Here is a 7,579-nt window from a genome sequence, read left to right as displayed (position 1 = left end):
AGAGAATTCCACACACAAGACATACAGTACACAGTCACAATTTGCGTGTCGAGTGAAAATAGGAAGCGAGCATTGAAGCAGCTTATCATTTCATTCTGACGTGAAGGGAGACAACACGTCACATTTTGTTAGACTGCACGTCCTCCTCCCTCGCCCCTCTCACTTCCTACCCTGAAATATCTAGTCGATCTTTCGTATTATTTGCACTAAAAGCCACACGTGTCTCGCATGCACAGGTAACCACAAAACTTTACCTGTGTTTTTACCTTCACCTCCCCACGCTTCCAAGGTTTTGCCACAATTTATCGACGGATTTGCGAGGATTTGTATTGATATTAAAGTGCGAACTGAAGGCCGTTGTCCAATATATTTTCTCCATCTTACCTTTGGAAAGATTAGACTGAGACACGTGGCAGAAAACGCAAGCACACGAGGCATTTGAACGAGGAAGTTCCAAAGGTGAAAACAAAACTAGTGTCAGGCGAGCAACTTTAAGAGGAGAATAAAATAGAAATGAGGTCAGGTAAACAAGCAGGTGAATTTGTCAGGTGTAAAATAGGATATATTTTTGCATGTCAACGAAAAGCAAAGGATATATAATGTTGATTTGATGATAACGAGAAGAGTTTGAAGGTGCTGAGGAAAGGCGCTGTGAAAGAGTAGTGGGTGTTGCTTTGACGTATATTGAGAGAGAGAGAGAGAGAGAGAGAGAGAGAGAGAGAGAGAGAGAGAGAGAGAGAGAGAGAGAGAGAGAGAGAGAGAGAGAGAGAGAGAGAGAGAGAGAGAGAGAGAGAGAGAGAGAGAGAGAGAGAGATAAACATGAGTGGCAAGAGTGTTTGCTTTAGGGAAAAATGTGACAGAGTATTGTGAAAAATGAACTTTATATCTTAGTTTCAAGCCCCGCCCTCTTTCTCCTCCTCCTTTACTGTTATAAACTGTTTCGTAAAAGACTATCCTTGCTCCACTTATTGGCTCCTTTTATTCAACTTTTTATCACTCGGCACATCTTAGGAATTGTAGTTTCTTGAACCCTCTATTTTTTTCCCTTGATTTGATTTTTTTTCCTTCTTTATATGAATTTTTGTTTTCTTTCTTATATTTCTTGCATTGTCTCTTGTGAATTACTTGTATATTCACTCTCTTTGCTTTATTATTTCCTGTATATTTTTGTACGGTTTGTCTTTCTTAACTTCTAAAATAAGTGCTTGTTTAAATCTTCACCGTGTCACAGTTATTACCAAATTCTTTCTTTTCTTCGTTTACTCTTTTTTAAATATTACTCTCTGTATCCTACCTAAAGCACGACATATCCTACGTATACATGACAACCTTCTCATAGTATACAAACTTTCTATAGAGTATCCTTCACTTCCATCCTCCTATCTCTTTCTTATCTTCCTTATCTGACTTCCATGGTGTATTTTCTTTCTATATTGCACAGTCATATAAACCTTCACATAAAGTCTCCATGTCTTACTACTTGCTTCTAATCTCTTGTCTTTCTCGTGTCCCTGTCTGAGTGAGGCGGCGATTCCCTTTGGTTGTAAGGACTAAGCTTTCTAGGGATATGTTAGTGGCAATGACTCCTTCCTTATTTAATCTTCCTTTTCTCCAGCTTTCCTCGACTTTCATCCTTGCTGTTCTTGCTATATACAGTGTTTCCTTTCATCCTTCTCCTGCACCTCCTCGTGATCCTGGTGGCACTAACGACTACTGCTTTCTCTTTCCTTTTACCTCCTTTTCTTCTCCTTCCTCCTCCTTTCCTGGTACAGAGAGTGCTTTTCATCCTCCTCCCTGTGGCATGTTCTCCTCGTGCCGCGTGTGTCTCCTCCACTGAATGGTATCTCCTCCATAAATCTCCCCACTTCGCTACTTTCCCCTGTTCTTTTGTTCCTTTGCCCCTTACCCCAGTGTCCTCGCCTCCCACCTCTCTTATCAACCTCACTCCCCTCTTGCTCTGTCCCTCCCAGCACGTGAGGTCACAGGACTTGCCCGCGGTAGGGTCACGAGGTCACAAGGTAGGTCATAGTCTTGAGAAGTAAGAAATTGAGGAGGCGGAGCAAAAAGGAATGATCGTTAAGGTGTCTGCCTCTTGACGCCGCCGAGGAGGTCCTCATTTTGGGTCTCCTTCACAAAACACGGAATGGAGGATCAAAGGTGGTGGTGAGGTAATTACAGGAGATTTAGATGACGTATTACATAATGATCCTTTTGGCGAAGAAAACTGCCGGAGAAGTATGAGTCTTTTACCTGTTTTTCTCCTCCTTCTCTCTCTCTCTCTCTCCTCTTCACCTTTCTTCCCCTCCATCCTTCTTCGTCGACTAAACGGAAGCTTTTTGTCACGCATCAAGAGACGTGAGGTAAGAATCACTTCGCGGTACTAGTGCTGCTGCCTCTGCTGGATCATTACTGCATTAGACAAGGTGTATGGAGCTGAGTGGTGCGCTTCCTCGCCTTCCAACTCATAAACATCCTTGCCGATAGCGCCTCTTAAGCCAGAATTTATGACACCAGAACGTAGCTTTTAGAATCACGCTGGGGGCAATGCAGGTTTTTACGTATTGAAATGTTGAAAATCCAATAGTGTTCGCATTTCCTCGTGGGAACAGAGAGCGGGGCAAGGGAAGGTGATGTAAATAAATACTCATGTTTATAAAAGAGCGTAGCAAGAATAAAACTATTTGTAAGGGACGCACCACCAACACCAGAGAAGGTTAGAGGTTAGAGGTGAGAGATTAGTTCAGTGTTGAAGGTATAAAAGACTTAGCCAGGCAGTTAAATAGACGTGTGTACTGGTGGTGGTGGTGGTGGTGGTGGTGGTGCAAGAAGCATACAACACCAAGACTCTGATTTTAATATATTTTAAAAGCAACCCGTGAAGGAAACAAATACATAAACAGTACGAGAAAGAGAGAGGGAAAGAAAAAAATAGACAAAAAATACATAAAAGTAGAAAGAAAATATCTCAAAAGGCAAGATAAAAATAATTTCAAAACAAAAAACTAAAAATACATACGAACTGAAGAAAAAAACAGACAAAAAAGAAACAAAGACAAAAAACGCAAGTAGACTAGTTAAAAATATATAATTATCAGTAAAACATTGCTCTTAAAAATATAATATCAAGTTACTGTCGTGTGAAAAAAAACACTAGTACAAGAGAGAGGCGGCGGTGAATGTAATGTCTTTCTCTTTGTCTTTTTTCTTCCCTTTTCCTGCGTGATGACACAGGGAAGGGCTGGGCAGGTGGGGCGCAGGTGAGCCTCTCCCTAAGTGGCTCGGGTTTGTACAGACTCATTACGTTGCATTTTTGTCCTCTCTCTCTCTCTCTCTCTCTCTCTCTCTCTCTCTCTCTCTCTCTCTCTCTCTCTCTCTCTCTCTCTCTCTCTCTCTCTCTCTCTCTTTGGCTGACGCGTGGGAAAGTGTTAGAAAGAATGGGAAACGTGTGTCAGTCTCTCTCTCTCTCTCTCTCTCTCTCTCTCTCTCTCTCTCTCTCTCTCTCTCTCTCTCTCTCTCTCTCTCTCTCTCTCTCTCTCACATTGTGTTTACTTGCTAACTTACAATGATTCTTTAGCGTTTACCTCATTTAGTTATGATCCTTTTTCATCTCTTTTTTTCTTTTTTCATCTTTTCATTGTTATTTACCTTCCATTACTTTCTCGTAGCGTGATGACCCGACATTTGTATCATGATGTCTTTTTTTTTTATACGATGAAGGATTTAAAGTAGTTATCATTCCCTGGCTCTCACGGTCCTCACTTTTATCACTATGGTTTTCTTGCGTGCGGTCAGTAATGGAGAAGCACTGGGGAAGGGGAGGAGGGCGGGACTCGCTTGCCGCTGCCGCTGCTTGGCCGGGCGTGTCGCAACTACCAATAGTAAGCACGCCAAAGGGAAGTGGGTCGCGCCTGTCATCTTATCTCGGCGACTGCCATAAAAACTTGCTTCGGCCAGCCATTGCAGGAATCAAGATCACTGCTTTGTGGTCAGCGGAGGAGGAGGAGATGGCAGTGGTGGTGGTGGTAGTGCAGGAGGAAGAAGGGAAGGAGCAGAGGTCAAAGGTACTCATAGAGGAACCGGATTACTGGCCTCGTGGAAGACAAGGTGCTGAGAGGCGAGCTTTAGAGAACAGAAAACGGGGGACGTGCTCTCATCCCAGCCTATCACGCCTCGCCTATAGAGACATCAGGCCCGATTTCACAGCCCGACACACGCGAAACGATACTCAGCCCGTCCGTGCCCCGCAGCAGACCACCCACAAGCCCCGTCACCCAAACCGCTGACAAAAAACTAGCGGGCCACCACCAGGTCCTCCCTCCCTTGGCCCCACCCTGAGAGATCCTCGATAGAGTTGTTAGTCACAGCTTGGGCCTATCAGTATCGACCTATTATCATGCCTATTAGCGGGGCAGATGGCAGGGTGATAGTGACGTTCAGCTTAACCCTTAACGACCCTCCACTAAGCTTGTTTGGCCTTGTTTGGCTTGTAGGTAAATTGACATCATGTAATTAATTTTGGGTAACAATTGGTTCAAGGGAAGGAAGATTAAAGATCAAATGGTTTTTATTAATGCTGTTTTTGTTCTATGTGAATGTCTAACTGTACCTTTGTCTTCGCGTCAAGATCAAGTGAGCTCGTATCAGGAATCCAAAAATGTTTTCACGCGTTTAAACATTTTCTCTCTCCCAAGGTTGCGTTGTTAACCAGAAACTTGCGAAACTCTCCTGCACTAACGCTTGATATACGAACAAATAGAACGCAATGCACATTTTCCGCTAAACATATTTATATTATCATTTTTTTCTCCTTTAACCTCGCGCGCGCTTGTGTGTGTGTGTGTGTGTGTGTGTGTGTGTGTGTGTGTGTGTGTGTGTGTGTGTGTGTGTGTGTGTGTGTGTGCGCGCGAGCGGCCAAGCATACATCAGGACAGAACAATGGTGCATATTCTGTTCACAATGGCATCGCAGACTCCCGCTGTATATTATTGCAACTCCTGTTTATCTTCTTTTTTTTCGAGAGAGAGGGGGAGGGAGGCGCGTGTTTACATCCTATATGCTTATTGTATGTGCCGTACTCTTGCTGTGCGGTACAAGTCTTCTCTACGTAGCTATTATCTTTTTTTCCTTTCCGTCTCTCTTTTTTAATTTTTTTACTTTGTGTTTGTCAGGTTCCTTTGTCAGGTACTCTGTCAAGGGAATTTTGCTGCAGGTAAAGGAGTAATCTGCGCTTGTTTGTGTTCTGCTTGTTCCTTAGGGTGTGTGAGGTCAGGCAGGCGCTTAGAGGAGGAATGGGGAAGGGATGAGGCAGCTATGAGGAATGAGGAACTGGTGAATAATGTATATAAGGTGTCTGTGGTTTGCGTGTGGTGGGGGAGGGTAGGAAGAGTCCGATGCTCAGGAAAGGAATAAGAGTGGTATGATGTATGAGGAAATAATGAGTGATGTATACAAGGAGTCACAGTTAAAAGTGGTTCACCTTACACGGAATTAAAGCATGAGAGAGAACCTTTATTTTATTGTGTATCTCTTTTCCTAGTGTTTTTTTATTTTTTTATTTTTTATTAAAGGAAGGAAGGAAAATAAAATGGAACAGCCTCATTTCTTTCTATCTATAAGCTCATCTAAATTTATCTTTTCTTTTTTATCCTCCATAATTCACCTGTTTTCTGTATTTCAATTTATATAATCTAGTACCAGTAATCTCTCTCTCTCTCTCTCTCTCTCTCTCTCTCTCTCTCTCTCTCTCTCTCTCTCTCTCTCTCTCTCTCTCTCTCTCTCTCTCTCTCTCTCTCTCTCTCTCTCTCTCTCTCTCTAGCTTGCCGCATGAAGCCGTAAAATTCACCTAGCTGGCAATTAGCAGGTGAGGTAGCCCTGTGGCTCTCCTCCCTCACCTGCCGCCATTACCTGCCCCAAATTAAATTACGCCAGACTCATCACCTTGAACTGCCTCGCCGCTTTGTTGCTCTCTTCTCTTGTCTTGATGGTCCTCTGGTTTCGTGTTTACCTTTCTTCATTGTCTTCACCATCTTTTTAAACTACTATTACTACTACTACTACTACTACCTACTATTACTACTACATAATTTACCGTTAATGTCTCTTATTTTTGCTATATTGTTGTTGTTCCTGCTGGTGGTGATAGTGATGGTGGTGAACGAGGAGGAGGAGGAGGAGGAGGAGGAAGAAGAGGAGGAGGAGGAAGAGATCATGAATGAATAATAGAAAAGACAATCGGTAAAAAAAAATAAAAGAAAGAAGAGGAGAAGGAGGTGCAGAGAAGTAGGAACAGGAGGAGGAGGAGGAGGAGGAGGAGGAGGAGGAGGAGGAGGAGGAGGAGGAGGAGGAGGAGGAGGAGGAGGAGGAGGAGGAGAACATGGCGAGGGAGGAGCCAGCACTCTCTATCTGCAGCATCTTATCTCTAATTCCCAATACTAATGGCGACGATATTACCCCTGATGTTAGCCCGGGAGGAGGCGCGCTACTCTCCTCCTCCTCCTCCTCCTCCTCCTCCTCCTCCTCCTCCTCGTGCACCTTCCTCTCCACTTCCTCAAACCCCTTGGCAACAGGTCTTTCTTTTTATTCACACACACACACACACACACACACACACACGTACAAGAGAGAGAGAGAGAGCAGTGCAGTGAAGATTAAAAGAATTACAGCAATTTTTTATCAACAAACTCAGCACCGTTAGACGAAAAATAACTTACCGTATATAATAAGGCTTAAATATAAATTTCTTTTTAACTATAGACGAAACACACACACACACGCACACACACACACACACACACGCACATGCACACACACTACTTAACCCAGCCTCAAAACACGAGTCTCCCCAAAGCATACAAACAGAAAACGCTAACCCACGAAACTTCAACTAAACCCACAATATAATCTTCGTATTGATCATCACCAAGATTACGTAAACGCGAGCACGACCTTCCCAGAGTTACAGTGTTAGTCTCGCCACATGCAGATTCCTCCCCTTCGTCGGGTAATAAGGGTTCTCATACCTCTCCTTTCACTTCAGGTCCTCTTTGTTGACTCTATTGTGCCTTTTCAAGTGCTCCTCTTTCTCTTTTCTTATCTTCTGGAAACCGTGTGGGGAGGAGTGCGTGTTTTGTACGTGTTCTCTTGGGGATTACAGTAGATTAAGGGATGGTTAGTGTGTGTGTGTGTGTGTGTGTGTGTGTGTGTGTGTGTGTGTGTGTGTGTGTGTGTGTGTGTGTGTGATGGGGAATAAAATTGGGTGAAATCTTATGAATTGTTGCTTGATTTGAAGAAATAAATTGTTATGTATGAACTGAAAATGTTAATCAAGAAAAGGAATAAAAAGGTATTAGAATAATTTTAACTTCTCTGTTTTAATGTGTCACGTACTCTCTTTCTCTCTCTCTCTCTCTCTCTCTCTCTCTCTCTCTCTCTCTCTCTCTCTCTCTCTCTCTCTCTCTCTCTCTCTCTCAATACCCATAAGTCAAAGTCCTCGCCTGGTTATTAATAAAAAAGAGCATTTCCTTGTTACTGTAGAGAGCAGCAGAGCTAATGGTTACCCTGCGCCCTGTACTTCCTCTCT

The sequence above is a fragment of the Scylla paramamosain genome, chromosome 38, assembly GCF_035594125.1.
Source record: "Scylla paramamosain isolate STU-SP2022 chromosome 38, ASM3559412v1, whole genome shotgun sequence".
Classification (NCBI taxonomy): Eukaryota; Metazoa; Arthropoda; class Malacostraca; order Decapoda; family Portunidae; genus Scylla; species Scylla paramamosain.
Note: the sequence above shows the minus strand (reverse complement) of the source record.